Raw genomic sequence first — 18,699 nt, forward strand, 5'->3', positions numbered from 1 at the left:
CTAAGAACCTTTTCAGAAAAGCCTTTCCTGCTGTCACAGCAGGACACAACCTGACGGGAGGTGCCCAAGGGAGGAGGCGGCTGGAGGATGGGAAGGCGAAAGGGAAAGCGGCCAGCGGGGGCAAAGCTGCCCTTGCAGCGCCGGGAGCGGGGATCAAACTCCAGCCCCGCCGCTGCGGGGCCAGCTGTGCCCTCCGGCACCGCAGCGGGGCCCGCTCGGATCGGCCCGTCCCGGAGCGAACGGGGCCGGGGGGGGGCACAGCAAGGAGCCGCCGCCGCCTCCCTGTCCTCCTTCTCCTCCCTGCTGCCCCCCGCACCTCCTGTGGCCCCGGCCCGGCCCTGCCCGCTCTGACCCCCGGGCCCGCCCCGGGCCGAGGGAGGCGGTGCCGGCCGCGGAGGGAGGCGGGCCCTGCCCGGGAGGGCGGCCCGAGCCGCGGAGTTTATCCCACTCCAAGGGAACAGTTTCTCCCGCTGAACCTTGACAGCGCCGGGGCAGCGCGGGAGCGGGGCCGACCCCCGAGGTGAGGGCCGGGGGGTGCGGGCAGCGCCGGACGGGGGAGCTGCGGGCGAGGCAGGGCGGGCTGCTGGGTGGGCACGGCGCGGAGCTCCGGCCCGGGGATGGATGCCCGGGCTGCGGGGCTGTTCGGCGCGCGGGGCTGCTCGGGGTGCTGGGCTGCTTGGGCCGCTTGGGCTGCGGGGCTGCCCGGGGTGCGGGGCTGCTCGGGGTGCTCGGGGTGCTGGGCTGCTCGGGGTGCGGGGCTGCTCGGCGGCTTCGCGGGCAAGGGGCGGGCTCGGGTTGTTCCCATAGCGGGGCCAGAGCGCCCGGCACGGCCCAGGGGACAGCGGCGGGGCGGGCGGCGAGCGGGGCCCGGGGCACCCCCGGCCGCTCCTGGTGGTCTCCCGGTGTGTTCCCGGTGCCGCTCCCCGTATTCTCCCGGTGCCGCTCCCCGTGTTCTCCCTGTGCCGCTCCCCGTGTTCTCCCTGTGCCGCTCCCCGTGTTCTCCCGGTGCCGCTCCCGGTGCTCTCCCCGTGCCGCTCCCGGTGCTCTCCCCGTGCCGCTCCCGGTGCTCTCCCCGTGCCGCTCCCCGTGTTCTCCCGCTGCCGCTCCCCGTGTTCTCCCGCTGCCGCTCCCCTTGTTCTCCTGGTGCTCTCCCGGTGTTCCCCCGGTGCTCTCCCGGTGCCGCTCCCCGTGTTCTCCCGGTGCCGCTCCCCGTGTTCTCAAGGTGCTCTCCCGGCCCTGTCCCGGGGCGCCCGCCGCGCCGTGTCCATGGTGCTGTACCGGGGGATGCTCGGCCGGCGGGGCCGCACCGTGCCCGGCAGTGCCCGCGGCTCGCCGGGCCTCACCTGCTGCCCTGCTAGCAATGAATGAACAGCCTTTTTTTTTTTTTCCTTTCAATTTCTCAATCGCGGGGAGCCGGGGAGCCTTCCGAGCCTGCAACAACTAAGATGCTATGTTGAAATACATTGTCTTGCTGGCGTGCCCCAGGTTCGGGGAGCGTGTTGTAATCCCCGCTGTCATTTCTCGCAGGCTGTTCTGCAGCAGAGAGTGCAAGTTCCTGTGGTGTAACTTTGGCCACTGTGTGCGCACAGTGCAGTGATGATTAACAGGGATGCACTTATTAATATCAGTGATGTAAGGCTGGTATTTATTCCGATTAATAGCTCAGGAAATTATCAATTTCTTCATGTACTGTGGAGTCCAAGTTCCTTTAAATCAGATGGATCAACTATAAATCTTCTGGAAATAACTCGGGGTTTGAGTTAGCCTTGTATTTGTGACTTGCTGCCCCGTCTCTGAACAAGCTTTGGCTGTGGAACATGATTCCATTTAAAAATGTTCATCAAAATCTTCTTTTTCTCATACCAATTAGTCCGTAATTTAATAAGTAAATTACCTTTTAAAGGGTTACTATGATTTGTTATTAGTTAACCCAAAATTCCCAGTGTACACCAAGGAACTGTGGCATCTGATACTCAGCGCTCTCCTTGGAAAAGAAGTTGCATATGTTGTGCTCTCATTAATATCAGAATTTGCTGCATGAAGTCATGTGTTTGACATCATTATTCTCTTTGGCTGTCACCAAAAAAAATTGCTGCAAAAATTGTTTGGAGATTTAATTATGAGATTATAAGGAATCACTCTTAGCAGTGTGTTAAGGCATGTGGCACAATATAAGCATGGACTTGTCGGGGGGGAGAGAGCTGAAAAAATAGTTGGCATGGACTTTGAATGATAACCAATCAGAAATATAACTTAAAGGTGCTTTACACAGGCAGCTTTTGAATTTTAATGTTCTTGGACATCAGTTTTATGAAATATCCCACTAGCTAGTAGTGGTTCAGAGATTATATACTTGTAATCAGACTTAAGATAGTGTGTGTCCCTTAGAAATGCCTCAATGTCAAATTCCTGGATAATAAAATATATTAAACATCAGCATTCCATGAAACTTCCATTACAGTATAAAATATACAAATAATTCTTTTTTCCTCATTTATGTTTCATATAATGAATCCTCAGAAAATTCTCACCAAGAAAAGGAAGGTGGTAAAATAGTAGAATTTAATTGAGGAATACTTTTAACCTTCCTTATGGTACTGATAAAAACACCCACTTTCAACACTGCTTCTAAATTTTACTCTTTTGTGAACTTTTTTTAATAACCATAAGCCCATTTCTAAGTCAATAAAATAAATTTAGGCACAGCTTCAATTACTGGCAGTATCATTTTCTACTTATAGCAATGGCTAATAAAATGAATTTTGAGAAAAGTTGTATTGTAAAAACAAGGAAAAGTTTAAAAGTAGAACAAAAAACCTGTCTTGTACAAAGTTGGACTAAGTAATGAAAAGTATCCTTAATTCTTTCACCTTGATTTGTGAGGCCCTTTTCAGGTTTTCTTATATATAATCTGTTCAGAATGGAGTTGCATGTACTTACTGGGGATTTTTTTGTAGCCTAATTGTGGATCTCTAGTTGAGAATGTCTGTTTGATATTCAGAATCTGAGTTTCTTTTACAAGCTTTTTTCCTAAGGATTATTCCCGCATCCACCTCTGTCATACAGTAAAACAGTTTTCAGTGCAGTTACTCAAGAGAAATTATAATACAATTATAAATTCTCCATGCTAGGTTCTTTTGCAGTCATGGATACAATGCTGTCCATTAGTTATTGCTAGTAGTTTAATGTTTTAATCACTGATAGGCTAATTAAATTTAGATGACGAGTGCTAATCGTTCCATGTTGTATTTCCATGTGTATTTTTTACCAGCTGGGATCTGGTTTTCACATATTTTATGCCAAATGTTCCTTGTATGTCAGATAACTTTTTGTGAATTAACAAAGGAAAAGGTTAGAAATCACCCAAAGCAAGAGGACACTGTTGTACTCAAGCCCTACACAACCAATGCCACAATCAGAAGTTGGGGGTTCCCAACAAGGGGACTGTTCTTAAGGGTTTCATTTAACTGTTACAGAGTTAACTCAGGGGAAAAAAATCTCCTCTTTACCCCCATCTTTTTCCCTATGGAGATTTTTCCAAGGCAGAATGAAAGATGAAAGAGCTGTAAGATTGGTCTTCAGATATTTAGGTATTTAGGAATATGAAATGTAAATTGATTCCTATATTAAATGGAAAACCTCTTATATTTCTTTTGTCTGTTCCCTCCTCCCCTTTTTATTTTATACAAAGGAAATTCTGTTTTGTTTTGGTTCAGTTGTGCTTTTTTTAAATGTAGGATAGTCTATTTTATTTCAGTTGTACCTTCTTTCAGGTTCCAGTGGCAGTATAGAAAATGCTGGTGATGAGCAAATTGTCAGCCCAGCAGTAGAACCTCTGGGGAGTGGGGCTTGGGATACTCCACTTCTTGCAGGGATCAGGAGACATGAAGGAGAAAATACATGTGGCAACCCCAGGAAAGACTGAGCTTCTGCTTCAGCATCAGGTCTTCCACTGCAACGTGGGATTCTCTTCTTCCTGTCACTGCAAAGCTGTCAGCTCCTCTCACAAGACAAAAGTACAACTAAATCTATTGGAGAGTCTTGTTCTTTAAATTTAGAGTGGGGGAAAAAACTGCAAGGCCTAATTTGCAGTCTCCATATCTGAAAACTTTCACAGAACTTAAGTCAATTTGACGATGTTCGCATTTTTCTCCCACTCCACCCACACCTTCCATTATATTTTTTGGCCTGTTTGCCCTCTCATAAACCACTCTATAGAACTGAACTAAACAATGACATCATTCTCCAATTAAAATTCGTGATACATGAACTGTATAGATAGTTTTAATTACCTGTGTTGCAGTGGTGCCCAGCAGCCTCCTCGAGGTTGGGGCCATCTTGTTACTCACTCAGATGAAATAATTGCCCTTATCCTTAGTACTGTATGGTCTGTGACATGGGAATGCAAATAGTTACACATTTACAATGGAGACACAATATGGGAGTGAGATTGATGCAACATGTTAAATTTAAAATTTCAATATGTTGATTTATGCTAACAATAGTAAATGATTCTTAAAACAGTAATACATTCGAATTGAATTATGACAAATAAATTGTGTATATTTGGAATAAATCCCCACATTTACAGCAAAAAACTCCTCCACTTCTAAGCAGTACCCTGTTCTCTAAATACAGCTGTTCTTACTTGGCAGTTTCAGTAGCTTTCACTGTAAATAGAAAAAATCTCCAGCTTGGAGAGGGGCAGATGAGGCAGTGCCTGCAGAGCTGGGAGTGCATTTCTGGGATGGCCGAGCAGGGGATGCTTTGGGCTTGCATAAGCCACCCCTTTTCCCATGACTAAGCAGATCACCTCCATGCCATGCAGGCTGCACTTTCAGGACAAAGTCTAGGAATTCAAGTCTATGAATCCCAAAGTCTACTCTGCTGGTTGATAATTAGCAATTTAAAAAACACAAAGCGCACGCAGCTCTGTGGATGGATGTTCAGGCCCAGGTGGGCTCCGTGGCTGCAGGGGGGAACATGGATGTGCTGGTACATCCTCACAGGGGATGTGTGTGTGTAGGTGAGGTATTAACCTGTTAGAGAAAGGCCTCCCCTTATCTCAGCAACGCTGAAAGGCTGTATGTAACTTCTGATAATACAGTATAATAAACATTGGGTAATATCTCAACAGAAAAATAGACAGAACGCTCCACGCTATTAAAGAAATGTTGGTCTGTTGGAAGGTGCATTGAGCCTAGAAAAAGGATTCCAGCTCCCTTGAGGGCAGTGGTGGATCTGCTCTTTCAGTGGGGTCAGGTCTGCAGTCTGAGTGCAGTGATGGAAATTTTGTCCTGTGTACTGTTTGCTTCCACAAAATTGCTACTGAATTACTTACTACCCATTTGGGGGCTTAGTGTGCTGAAAATACAGGGTCTGACTGCAGAGGAATTGCTGTTTGCTCAGTCAGACCAGAGGCCTGAAATTAAATAACCATGAATACGTATTATAGCAGAAGTCCTACGTATTTTTCTTTAAATCATATAAGAAATGCCAGTGTAACAGGAGTATATTTGTCTGCCTTTTGTACTGGAGTTGATGTGGCCAATTTCTTTAAATCTAAATGAAATACTAACATTCTGACATGGACATTGCAGTTGATATTAATTTATTCTGGACTCAAATTAGACACACATTCTAGTTTTGGTCTTACAGTGGCTATTATGGGAGAAGACAGGGTACTTTGGGCTGGTTTACGGCTTGGTGGAATTTCGGGAGCTCCGTGGGGACTCATGTCTTTCCTCTTTATCACAAATCTGATTGTGGCATATTTGAGATTCCCTTTTGCCAGAATTCTGTACTTTTTTATAGACCTCCAGCTACCATTCTCTATGTATGTATAAAATTCTAAATACATTCTTGTCATCCAAATACTTTTAGCTGTTATAGAATATTCATATAGGATAAGTCAGAGAAATTGAGGGTTTTTTATTGTATCTGGTGTTTTTCCACCAAGTTTAAGCATTTCTTTTCAGAGAATTTCATATTTGCACAAAGTAGTCCTGCCTAGAATTATGATCCTGTCTTAAACTTTTTACACAATATGTGATTACACTGCATTGCATAAAGTAGGATTTTATGTTATAATATTGCATTACAAGTCCATAGTACTGGTGTGTTTGTTTAGATTTATTGAACAGAGATGTTGTGTAACTGCTATAACTATTTGTGGCTGTGTAGCAGCAATTCTGAAGTCTGAGGCTGTGAACTCAGGTTGCTCTCTGTATCCAAATAGACTGATGCAGATTTTCACTGTCTGTGCTGGGGAAATCTTTTAATATTGCTGGGAAGTGAGTACTCAGTCATGGTGGTTTAAGAGATATGTCAGGCTATCAAAAGAGTCACTTTGTTACACCAAAAAAAGGAACTATGAAAAGAAAAATGTTAATTACAGGCTTTAACACTCACACCAAGATCTTCTAGTAGGGGTGGTCAGAAAAACAGGTTTTACTACCTCGACCTGGTGCTTTGTGGTGCTATCTAATATGGGGGCTTGTGGAAAAATGTGGCCACTTCTATTTACTGCCTTTCATAATGTACATATTTCCTCATGGTAGGTTTAGGTACTGACTTTTTATGTCTACAGTGAATGAATCTGAGACCTTATCCTTTCATCTTGAATATGTTTTCCTTGGAGATACTGTTCCCTACAGTGGTATTTCAGCTACAGTATTTCATGCTGAATCTCTGTTTTTAAGCTTAATGGAAGCATTTATTATGTGGTGTATTGCTAAATTAATTTTTAATCCTACCTGCAAATGTAAAAAAAAAAAAAAACCCAAATTTTATTTTCAGTTACACCCAGAAAAATCTATAGAAAAGCAAGTACAGAAGTGTGTGAGGGCAAAAGGTTGCTTTACTGACACAGAGTTTGTCTGTATTCTCTAACCTTATTCAGGACCATATTTAATGGAATTGTGAGAAATTTTGAAGAGGCCACAGGCTGAGGGTCTCATTCCTTTCAGGGTAAGGGAAATATGTATTATCTATTTGCTTTCCAACTTGTGGTATGTCTAAAGCAGAGTCTTTACCCTGACCTAAAGATGCAGCTGTTCCTCTGACCCTGCTAAAGTTAACATGATAGTGGATGGATTCACTTCATGGAGCCCCTGAAGTTCTGCACAGATTTTACTGGTTTTCTTCCCCCTTGTCACTCCCAGATATCATCATTTGCACTTAAACTGCATTTCTGAGGTGCCTTATTTGTACATGAAGGCATGCTGGTGTATCTGAGTTTTAAAATTATTAGAAATACTAAGAAAAGCAGGGTAGTGTTCTATTTATTTTGCATATCCCATAGTAATTGGCAACATAAATGGAGTTTGACAAATGAGTGCATATTGCAAGATACCCATATAAAGGTACAGACTTTTTGAGTTTTGCTTACAGCATCATTAAAGAGTGTGGAAACAAAAGTTCTGCAAATGTGCTTTCACTTTCAGAATTTCCAGCTGTTGCTGAAGATGGCTTGAGATGATAAACAAGATGAAAGTTTGAGCTTTATTTAGAACAAAAGGGTTTCACATTAAATCAGTTGTCTGAATTAAATAAGCACCATTTAGGCTTATTTTCCTGCATTTTTTTTTTTACTTTTACACTAAAGCTAATGCCAGAATTGCTAAATTGTCCTGGAGTAGAGTATTTAGTAAAGATCTCATCTAAGTTGTTACAATTAACTACAGCAGAAGTTTCAAAATCAGTTTTACAAAAGTTTATGATGACACGTCTTGAATTTAAAATAGGAAAAAAGCAAATATTCAAGAATTACTTTGAAAGATTCAGGTTTTTAGCAATGGCTTGAGTGTGTTTTTCATTATTAAGGCTTTTAACAGTGGCTTGAATGTATTCTTCATTATTAAGGCAATGCAGAATAGTTTGCAAAAATCCGATGGAAGCTGAAATAGTTCCTCGCTTGCCTTTTGTTTCGTTTTGTTTTGTTTTAATTATTTGGATGTTTGCATTTAAGAAATGCCACTGGAATCAGATTCCACACTGCCTTCCCTGATTCCCTTGCCAGTGGATCCGGGGGCCGTTTGCAGGCCCCTGGATATCGGCTGTGCTGGGAGTTGCCCTGAGCTGGTGAATTGTTCCTGTGGTGCAGGGAGAACATTCTGGCATGATGAGCAGGAGACCCAAGGGGGTTCCTCACACAGTTTCCTTGGGCACTGCCCAAACCCTGTTCCCCTTCCTGCCCCACGTGACCAGACTGGGTCACTGTACCCAGTCCCGTTGGGGGCATTGGATATTTATTATGTTCACCAGACCTGCTTTAGTTTCAGAGTTTTCCAGCAGTCCAACCCTTTGTGTGAAATACACCCCTGGAATCATTGCACTGGCTTAGGTTTTACCCAGGTTAGGTAGGATAAAACATCAGGTTATGCAAGTTACATTCTGACACAGGTAATAACATTTGAGGAATTATTTTCTTAGATCAGGATTACTGATTTATTAAGAAATAGCTATTACAGCACAGTTGGCGTAGGCAGGAATTCTTGACAGTGCTTGAAGTACTGGAAAACCCATCAGTATCAGGAACCCATTTTTCCTACAATAAAGATATTTTCTTGTAGACACATCCTCTTGAAAATGTTAAATCTTAATCCAAAAATAAAATGTTAAAGATATATTTTCCCCCAAACATACCTTCATGTTTTAATTTATATAAAAAACCACTGAGCATGCTCATGCCAGAGTTCACAGTAACAGATCTCAGTTTGAAAGGAGTCTGTGTCTGTCAGTGTTTTCATTGTGCTGCTCACTGGGGTATGGGATCTGTCAAATTTTTAATGAGTCACAGTTTTGTTAAGAAAGGCATTTTTTATGCAAGGAGAGAGTTGCAAGCAGTGCAGCCACTCTGAGCTGTACATAATATGCTGTTTCATCCTTCATGATGTAATTCTGAGGATGTGGAAGTCACGTGCATTTCTGCCCATTCTTTTTCTGGGTCATCAGGGTGAGAGTTCTGAGTAGGTGAGAGATCGAATGAAAACCCAGAAAATTGCTCTCTGTAGATTTGATCAATTCTGGTTTTAAAAGACTAACAGTGTTCTGCTTCTTCACAAACAAAAATATTCATGAAGCAAAATCTATGCATAATAGGTGAAGTAATGTGCAATGTTAAGGTTGGCTCTGGCTTTTTAATCTTGTGAAATAGTGAGATTATCTTTAATCTTAATAGAGGCTACTGGTGTGCAGCCTGATTAGATTAATTGCAGTGGTGGATTAAGGCAGGGATCTGAGGCCAATGTGGGACTTTGGAGGCCCAGCAGAGAAGGGAGTTGGGAAAAAGGGAAAAAGCTGTCCAGAGTGAGTATCAGGAAAGGAAATGAATTAAATAAATTAATTAATTAAAGGAAATTTTGAAAGAAGCAGTGGGAAGATTGGCTGTGACTGCTGTTTATTAATTTAGCCCTTTTTATGTTTTCCAAAGAAAGTATTACAACCCAGGAAAATTCTTTTTAAAATACAGCTGTTTGAAGTTCTTTCGCAAAGTTTAAAGTTTACTGTTGGAACCTTCTTGATTTTGAATTCCTCCCTCTGGTCTCTTATGAGATTTTCAGCTTTTCTTGGTTTAAGATATGCTGACAATGCCATAACGTGATCTCTCACTGTATTTTGGCATTCCCACTCATTGTTCTTTTTCTGCCCAAGTTTGCTCTGTTTTTTAAATCTAGCCTTATTTATTACTCCTTGGAGAACAGGAACTGTCTGATATGCTAACAACAAGTGACAGCTTTCCTGTCACTGAGGACAGGAGAACAGGCAGTGAGTATTGCTGCAGTCTGAGGTAAGTGGAGAATAACAATAAGTTGTGCCTACCCTGAGTTTGCTGTGTGTGACACGCTCTCTGACGCAGAGAGCGCAACAGATTCCTGTCTCCTCCCCCGGCCACCAACAGGAAGGCACAGCACAATGTCAGACAGCATGTGGCAATCTTAAATTTCTGCTGAGGCTTGACCCTTAGACAGGAGGGTGATTCTTTTGTTGTCCCCAAAGAAATACTCTGAATCTCCATATAGCATCAGAATGAATGGATTTAAATTAGAAAAACGAAACCACCACAAATTAGTAGACATGAAAACAGGGAGGCAGTGAGACCATCTCTCCCTTTCCTCCCCAAATCTGCATTTTGAAGGGAAGAGTAAAGGTAAATCTTGAAGGTAATAAGGTGAAATATGCAGTGTAAGAGGAGAGACAAAGTAGAGAGAAACTGTAATTGTCCTGGAAGGAAAGCAGAAAAAAAGCAAGGAGGAAGAAGAAATTATGCAGGTACAGTTGCCACTTTCCTGACAATTACTCCAGGAAGGGCTAATGAATGTAGTAATTATACCTGGCAGTTACTCTGTGGAAGAAAGGAATTCTCTGGAGTTCAAAACAGGAGGAGTGAGAGCGCTCATCCAGCTGTGAATGTGGAAATTAAATAAAGACAACACAGGCTAAATACTAAGTGGCACTGGTTTGTGATTTTTAGGGTGTCATATAAACTCTTATATAGCTCCTCAAAGAAAGCACCTTCTAAATAAGAATTTCTGAAATAAAATAGGAATTAAAAAGTGGACAATCTACTGATGAGTGTTGCATTGGGAAGAGTTGCTGACAATCCCATGGGATTTCCCTCCCTGCATCTTCCATGAGCCACTATTATAACACATTTCCTTTGCCCTTTGGTGCTGCACGGTCCAGCTGATGAACAGTGAGTTTTCCCTACATCCACAGGGGATGTGGATTATTTCAGCTGGTGGAAGCCAGGGGTGCTTTTGAGGTGCTTATTGTACCCAGTATCTTGTTAACTATTCTCAGAGCAGAAGATGAGATAAATATCAAGCAATCTCCACTTTGCTGTAGTGTTGCCATTTTTGTCTTGTGGAGTACTGAAGCAGCAAAATATTTCTTCTGTTTCCTTGAGACACCTAGATAGATGCATAAATGCTCCTGTTAGATATTAATTTCAGAAATTTGATCATTTTACTTGCTTTGTCTGACTGATTGTCAAGAATGGAACTTGTATCTCAGTTTTCCATCTCTGAAGAGTTTTTTGCACAGATACAACAGTTCACTGAAATGAAATTCAAGTTTGGGAAAAATACTCAGAGCATTTTATGTTAGTTCTGAGTAGAACAGTGTACAGAGGAAATGCATACTCAGATTTATGAGAGTTCTTGAGTCTTATTTAGGTTCACACTGGTGCTGAACACCTTCAGAGCTCCATGGTCCCCCTTTCTGGAAGCTGAGAGTACCCACTGCAGGTATTGCAGCTTGAGGCACAGGCTGGGGCCACACTGAGAAAGGAAAGGTGGTTCACAATTAAACAGCTGGGTGAATTCAAGGAAAAACAAAACAACCCCTTAAGCAATTATATTGCCCAGGCTCAGAGAAGCCTAATTGACCTCAAAGGCTACAACCAAACCAGTAAATCAAAAAGTGCTGTAATTTGGGCACAGGAAGTGGATGGGGAAATTGTTAAGTTCTTAGAATTGTCCCTGGTCCAGTTTTAGCTCTGCCAATTAAGAGCCATTCAATCACTTCCCAGAAATACTTTGGGAGTCATCACAGGCCATGGACCATTACAAGAGGCTGTTTGTGTTGCCACCCTGTTTGGACAACTGAGAGTCCGACCATGAGTGGGACAAGTATGGCCAGAGTGAGAGTCCTGGTGCTCCTCAGTTCATCCACATAACTGAACCCCAATCAGCTTAAATGCTTCTCAGAGTTGTTATAATTTCTTTTTGAGTTTCTTCCTGCCTATGGAGCAAGATGATCTGTGCTTAATGTTCCATTCATAAATTTTTAGCTCTGAAAGATTAATGATGTACAGCGTGGGGATCTTTTTAAGTTTGAGAGCTTCTGGCATGTAATAAAGAAGTGGAAGTTGTACATTTGGCAAAGTAGAGGTTGGAATTTTATGAAAAGAAAAATCTATAAGTCATTATAGTCTATGTTTTCTGATCGTTTGGCTGTCATCTAAATAAATCAAGGAAACATAACAAAAAGCCCAAAATCTTTTAAAATGCTCCTAATTTGTTTTCTAAGCCCTGGTGAAGGAAGAAGTTGGTAGCATGATGGAAAAATTCTTTCTCTATTTATCCATCTGCCCTGAGCAGATGTGAGTAAAATACTTGTATATGATACAGCCATTGTTCTGGTTTGCCTATTTTATTGTCCTACTGTCTGTTCCAAGAACTGTAGACAACAAACATTGTAACTCACCTGTAAAGAATACATTACAACCTGTTTGCTCTGAAAATTCCTTGTGGCTCAAGTGAAAGCTCACAGGGCAAACACAGTTATGGAATGTGTGCCCAAGGTGTGAGAGAGGTGGTGATACCTGGGTACAGGTTCTGGTCCTGGTCCTTCAGGGCACTCAGGGCAGTCTGACCTGTGCTCACATCTCACTGATTGAGTGAGCTGGCAAATAAATATCAGGGCCAAGTCAGACTGACTGATTTGCCCAAAATAGTGTCAACAAATAAACCATAGATTCTTAATTTTTGTTTTAATTAAATAGAAAGTCCAAAAGAAGAACTCAATGATCCTTGTGGGTCCCTTTCAATTCAAAATTATCTGTAACTCAGATTTTAAGACTTGAAGATTTGAGAGCTAAAATACTTGACAGTGGAGCCACTATTTTAAACTTCATTTCCATTGTAAAAGTTGATAAATATTTTGACTGTTAAAATCCTTCCAGCTGTGTGATCCTTGATTCAATTAAAGGAGCAGAAAATACCATGTTTTGTTGAGCATCAGGAACTTTTTATAGGTATTTAAACAGGTGAACCATTCAGGGAGAAAAAAAGAGTAAGTTGTAGGATTTTTGAAGAGAATGAGGCACAGACTTCCTAATAAAACTATGACAATTCAGAGACCCAAAGCACCATTTAAGATAAAAATTGTACTATTTTAATTTGAGAGAACTAACTGGCAGCCTCAGAGAGAGTATATACAGGAGAAGCTGTGTTTGCCCTTCTAAGAAGGACAGTCTTGAATGTGGGAAACCAGAGATGGGAAAAAGCACTGTATGGTATCTATATGGTATTTATTTATATAGGAAAAATACACCAGGGCTCCTCAATGCCTTTTGTTATTCTTAATTAAGGAGTAATTTTTAAAGGCATTTTTTCAAACAAAACAGTGTCATTTTTAACCCACCTTGCTCCCTGTGGTGTGCAGCACTTGGCCACACTAATCCTCACGGGAGGCTGACCCAGAAACAGCTGCTGTAAGAGCAGTCCTGTCTCCTGAGCCTTGAAAGCAGAGTTTTCAGAATCACTCCACCTCAGAAAATCTTAGCTAAAATGGAGATTAAACCCTAAAAAATGTCTATGTGATGTGTTAATATCAAATGCAATTTTTCAAGCTTAAATGATTTGTCACAAACCTAAGAGTAACACAGAAGGACAAATAAAGGAAATGGTGTGTGAATCATCCTGCTGTTAAAAAGTCTTCTGTCCTTATACAAACAGTTCTTTGAACAGTAGAACCAATTAACTTAGTTGCCTATGGATATGTCCTTTTGGAATTTTGGCATTTTTCATTTGGATTGTCTGATGTGTTTTACCAGGTGAGGTCAAACTCTCTCCGTGGTGGCACCAACAACAGTTTGGGCACATTGTGTTAAAACTCCCCTCTACTGTAGTCAGTTCTGGCTGGAAAAAGCCAATGTTGTCCCAAGCCCCTGGGATGAGGAGAGAGAGACCAACACAATAGGAAACAGCGAATATTATAAGCCTTGTTTCTTTAGAATTACATTATCAACTGAAAAATTAGTTTTTTAATGGGCATTATTTGAATTCATCTGTTAAACAAATATGGATATTTTATGACATCTTTCAAAATTGGAGATATCCCACATACTTTTGGCATGTGCTGGCCAAATTTAGGAGCCACTGAAATACGGAACTTCTTAGAAAGACTTTTCAGAATGAGGCTGTGTCTTAATATTTTACTCCAGGGAACCGGAAGCACCAGAAATCCCACAGGGAAATATGTTCCTCTTGGTAAATTAATCATGGCTTCCAAAGCAGAAAGCTCAGAAAAGCATCTAAACATTCCCAGTTCACCCTTAACTCCTTTGTCAATCCTTTGAATTTCCTTCCTCTGTATCTGAACCACCAACTGCTATTCAAAATGGGTTCAAATCATAAATTCATATAGCCTGAAACTTTTCCAAGAGAATAAAAAAGCAGTTTGTGGCCTCTGGGAGAGTAAATTCCACGGTTAATTTATAACTAAAGCAAATGTATCTATAAAAAGAAGAAAAGGTCCATAAGAAATATGTTAACAAATGACACGAAAAAGAAGCTTGATAAAAGATATCAGAACTTGTTTGGCACCAGTGATTTTATGACTGAGGAATTCAATTATAGGTGTGTTGGGAGTACCAAATCACAATTCTTTAAATTACTAATGGGAGACAAAGCCCTTTATCATGGTCTGAATGTGTTCACATGAAATGTTCAGTCCTGCCCTCTGCAAATAAACTTTTCGTGCTCACATTTTGCATCTGCACGACAGTCTGTGTCACCCTGGAGAAAAGATACAAGTTCTGTTGAATCACTTCTCAAACACTCCTGCTGATACACCTGCACTGGGAACCATGTCAGCCAACACATCTGCCGTGGCTTGCAAGTCCTTTCAGCTTGTGATCCTTTCCCTTCTGTGTTATTACATTTTTGTGGGATGGTGGCAGTTTGTGTGCAGGGAAGCTCCGTGTGTGTGACACCAGCAGGAGCTCCATCAGCCTGGCTGGATTTGCTCCTCTGTGACACACACCAGTGGCAGAGAGGTCTTGGGCTGGTGATGTAGATCATGACTCTATACTGGCCCAGGAGGGACAGATTAGCCTCGGATCAATGGCAGATTAACTGTGGTCTGCCCATGTCCTATAATGATTCAAAGGCTGACTGCTCCCTGCTGTTAGAGCAGTAAACCCATATCTCTTGTCAGCCACTGAAAGAGGAAGGGCTGTTTCTGGAAATGCAAATGTCACTAATGGGGAGATCCCCCTGTAGCAGCTGTTGCAGGAAAATGTACAGGAGTACCTTTTGTTTGCATGGCTGAGTTACAGCAGCCAAAGTGCTTCACTCCCTGGGACTGCAGAGCGGGGAAACTCGTAAAGCTGCAGAAGCCAAGGCAGGAATCCTTTGAGTCTCTGGATGGTTCTGTTGGATGTGTCATTGCTGTGACCTTCAAATAGGATCATGGTGAATTTATAATACTTTATATTCCCTTGTAACAGCATTGAATGAATGTTATAAGCACAATGCCTGCCCAAACTACCAAGTCAGCAGAGTATTTACATGAAAAACTTCAGAAAAAGTAATTCCTTTTATTTCATTGTCAATTCCTTTTCTTCTTTTTGTATCTGTAGTTGAGCAAAAATTTTGTATGCAGAGCAAAGGCTTATTGGCTGCAAACTTTACACTGAGTATCCAAAAAGCAAAATTATTTAATTCCTTTTGGTGATCTCTTTATTGACCAACTGATTTTACTTTTAGAGAGAAAATTATTCTCTCCTAAATAAAAACGTATTAACAGCTGTTCATTTCTACCACCTTGACCATTTGAAAATTTTAAAATATAAGTAACATCATTCAGTTTCTACTTATTTAAGTAATCATCTTTGTGAGCTTCTTTGGGAGAGACTTAGTCATAAAGACTAAGAAGTGTTGGAATATTCCTGTCTTAAACGGTTAAATATGTTTACTATGTATAAGTATTTAAACAGTGTGATTGGTAGTGGATAATTAGCCCATTTCACAAAGACAGAGAATAGTTTAGAGCAAGAGGCTTCTTTAGCTGCTCTCAATCAGCTCAGGAGGAACCTCTCTCACTGACCACCAAGTGACCTGAGATATTATCCCTGTTAGCCATTTCCAAAACCTCCTACACAGGTAAACTTTGAGAACTGATTTTTAACCTCCTGCTTTTAAATCAGCTTCATGAGATCCAAGGAAAAATTACACTAATATAACAAGCATGAAAATGCTGAAGGGGGTGAATTTGAGAGACAAAATCCGTATCATGAAGAAGAGAAGGAATGCTGTAGAGGCAGTAAGTGCTCACTCAAGGAATAGGAATGTGTTCCAGAGGGAGGCTGTTCTCTCACAGCCAGTGCTGCCCTGGTGCTCTGAATGCCAGGGGGCCACAGGCCTTAAAATTCCTCAAAGCCTTCTCTCAGAGGGCGTTCGGAAAAGACGAGGTGAAAGATTCAGGGAAATACCTTTGTTATGTTCCTGGGGTGGTTTTAGTTAACGTACCACATGACTTTCCTCTCAACCTCTAGGAATGCCTTGGATGTCTGTCAAGACCACAAAGTTGTCCGCACTGTAGAAATGTATGAAAGTTGTCTCTGTACGGAGTTGCCATTTCTCTTTTCCTTATCTGTGAAGGAAACACAGCAACTCCCACTGGGGAAATTTCATCTTAACTTGATCTTAAAATAAGAAATCAAGGGAAAGGTCATATCCTAATAAACTGTGCAAATCTAAATTCCCAGGGAGCTTCAAAATGACATTGTATGACTAGGGCATTAACAATTTTCCAACAATGTATTTTTGAACTGCTTACAACAGTGGTTTTAACATCCCAAAGCAAATAGTCAAAGAAAGACACAACTGGCAGGACCCAAGATGCAGCTGAGTGCTGTGAGTCACAGAACACAGCCCATTGATAATCCAGGGGCCTTGTATCTGACACACAGAATGGAATTGGCAACTTCTGCTTTCATTGAGATGTAAGTCTTGGGAGGAAGTTTATGTATTAGTGTGATCTCAGTATCAGTAGTTTGTACTTGTTCCTAACTTAGGATTCCAGAGCAGTGATTTCCTCAGAATGTGCCTACTCAGTGTGGTCTGTGATGGGAATGTTACAGTCAGTTCTAAAGGAGCCACTATATGTCCCCAAATTCTCTTGTCTGACTCAGTGACCATATACATTAGAGCTGTAAAAAATATTCCAATACTTCCAAAATAAACCAAGTCCAGTATCAGTTAACAGCTGAAACAGTTTGGGAATTAGACAGTTGTTTAATTGTATTAGTGTTACACAGCATTCCAGCATTGCCAGCCCACCCTCTGTGTTGGGAAGGTGTGTCACAGATTAACACAGTCTTCCTGGAGCCCAATGAACACCAGGTTCTGCTTTTGCAGATAGTTTGGTGTTTAACCTACTTTGTGATGCTCTGTTGGTAGTAGAAGGTGAAGGTGAGAGATGCAAACCAGGCTCTCAATTCGCAATGTCTGCCAGTTTAGGTGGGTGAGATGAAATTCAATTACAGCTGTGCTTGTTTTCATCCTTGTGAGATCCTTCTACACCAAGTACATCCCTGTTGGCAACGGAGCACCTAAGCTGCTGCAAAATAATTTCTTAGTACCAAGTGTAGGAATAAGGTTCAAAAGAGATGCTCACACCCTGTTGCACAGAGGGCAGTGCAGGGTGTGGGGAGCAGTTGGTGCTGCAGACCCCTCATGGATTAGAGGTGATGCAGAAGGTTTCAGTGGGGTTCTGCATAGTCAGTGTCTTATCCTGACATTCAGCACTACACTGCTCTGGATGTAATCCAGATGTCCTCTCAGAATTTATTCTTTTTATTGTAATCTCAGTAGTATTTTAATAGGGTTCTTTCTAAATGCAGCTGAATCTCTGAAGAGATTGACCATCTTGTGGTCATGCTTCAAAATCAGAGTACAGAAATTTGCAACTCTTGATACTCGTTCACCAATTAGAAAAAATTAGAACAGTAAGAAGTCCCAGTAGCTTGTCCTCAGTGTCTCAGAGCCACATGTTTAGTTGTTCACACGCCTGCCTGAGGGTTACAAAAAGTCACAGCAATGACTTTTGGTTCCTCACACTAAACTTGCTTGCCTAGAAAAGGAATCTCCTTAAAAGAACAACAGGGTATGTCAATGATACTTTATTATACAGTTAACTGTTGGTATTCTGGTCCAATGGAAGATAAATAGCTGATTAAAAATAAACCGATCAAGTTACCAAGTGTCCCAGAGTATTGCAGTGTGTGATTTCTAGTTTGTATGTGAAGATCACACATGTATTTAGATTAAAGAAACATAGTCACACAGAATTATTCCAAATAACACTTTCAGCAAGTTAATTAATATGTTTTTCACTATAATAACTTATTCCATGAGTGTCCTGGAAAAACTGCAAGAAGTTAGTTATAAATGTAAGTATCGAACTGTACATTTTTGTCTTGAATTGTGGTGTATTTCTCTGTTTATCCTAACATGAAACTGAGTGATTTGCTGTTAGCTGTCCTCTTAGATTACTTGCAGAACAAGTTCTTACAGTATTTTAAATATAGAAAAACACAAGACAATGGCAAGAACACATGACAGAGAAGGGAACTGAAATTTTCTCAATCTGTTTCTTCCCCTCTTTTTAATGCTGTTAAAATTTAACGTAGCTGCTTTGCCTGTCCCACTATTGTTAATGTTGCATAACCCTATAATTATTAATCTTACTGAAACAGTGTTAGAACTTGATTAGACACTTTTCTTCTCAGTTGGAAGCAGCAAATGCTGTCAAAGGCAGAAATGGAGTGGCAGTTCAGATTTGTAATGAAGGCAGGCAGATTTCCATGGACTGGGATCTCGAGTCCCAGATGCAGGAACAGAGGGGATGGGGCACACTGAGATGTTCCAGCTGAGAGCTGAGAGACACTTCCAGCTCTCCACAACA

General features: G+C 41.6%; 1 protein-coding gene across 2 annotated transcripts in view; it reads left to right on the top strand.

The window, feature by feature from the left end:
- The first annotated feature begins 411 nt into the window (after positions 1-411).
- Positions 412-18,699, top strand: part of PPARG (peroxisome proliferator activated receptor gamma) — a 57,136-nt gene continuing 38,848 nt past the window's right edge. The window contains exons 1-2 of one of the 2 annotated variants that reach the window (XM_071550950.1): positions 412-520; positions 6,902-6,969. The gene's annotated coding sequence lies outside the window, so the exon portion shown is untranslated. The remainder of the gene's footprint in view (positions 521-6,901; positions 6,970-18,699) is intronic. The other variant, XM_071550949.1, reaches the window with a different exon arrangement.

This window comes from Pithys albifrons, chromosome 3 (genome assembly GCF_047495875.1).
Source record: "Pithys albifrons albifrons isolate INPA30051 chromosome 3, PitAlb_v1, whole genome shotgun sequence".
Classification (NCBI taxonomy): domain Eukaryota; kingdom Metazoa; phylum Chordata; class Aves; order Passeriformes; family Thamnophilidae; genus Pithys; species Pithys albifrons.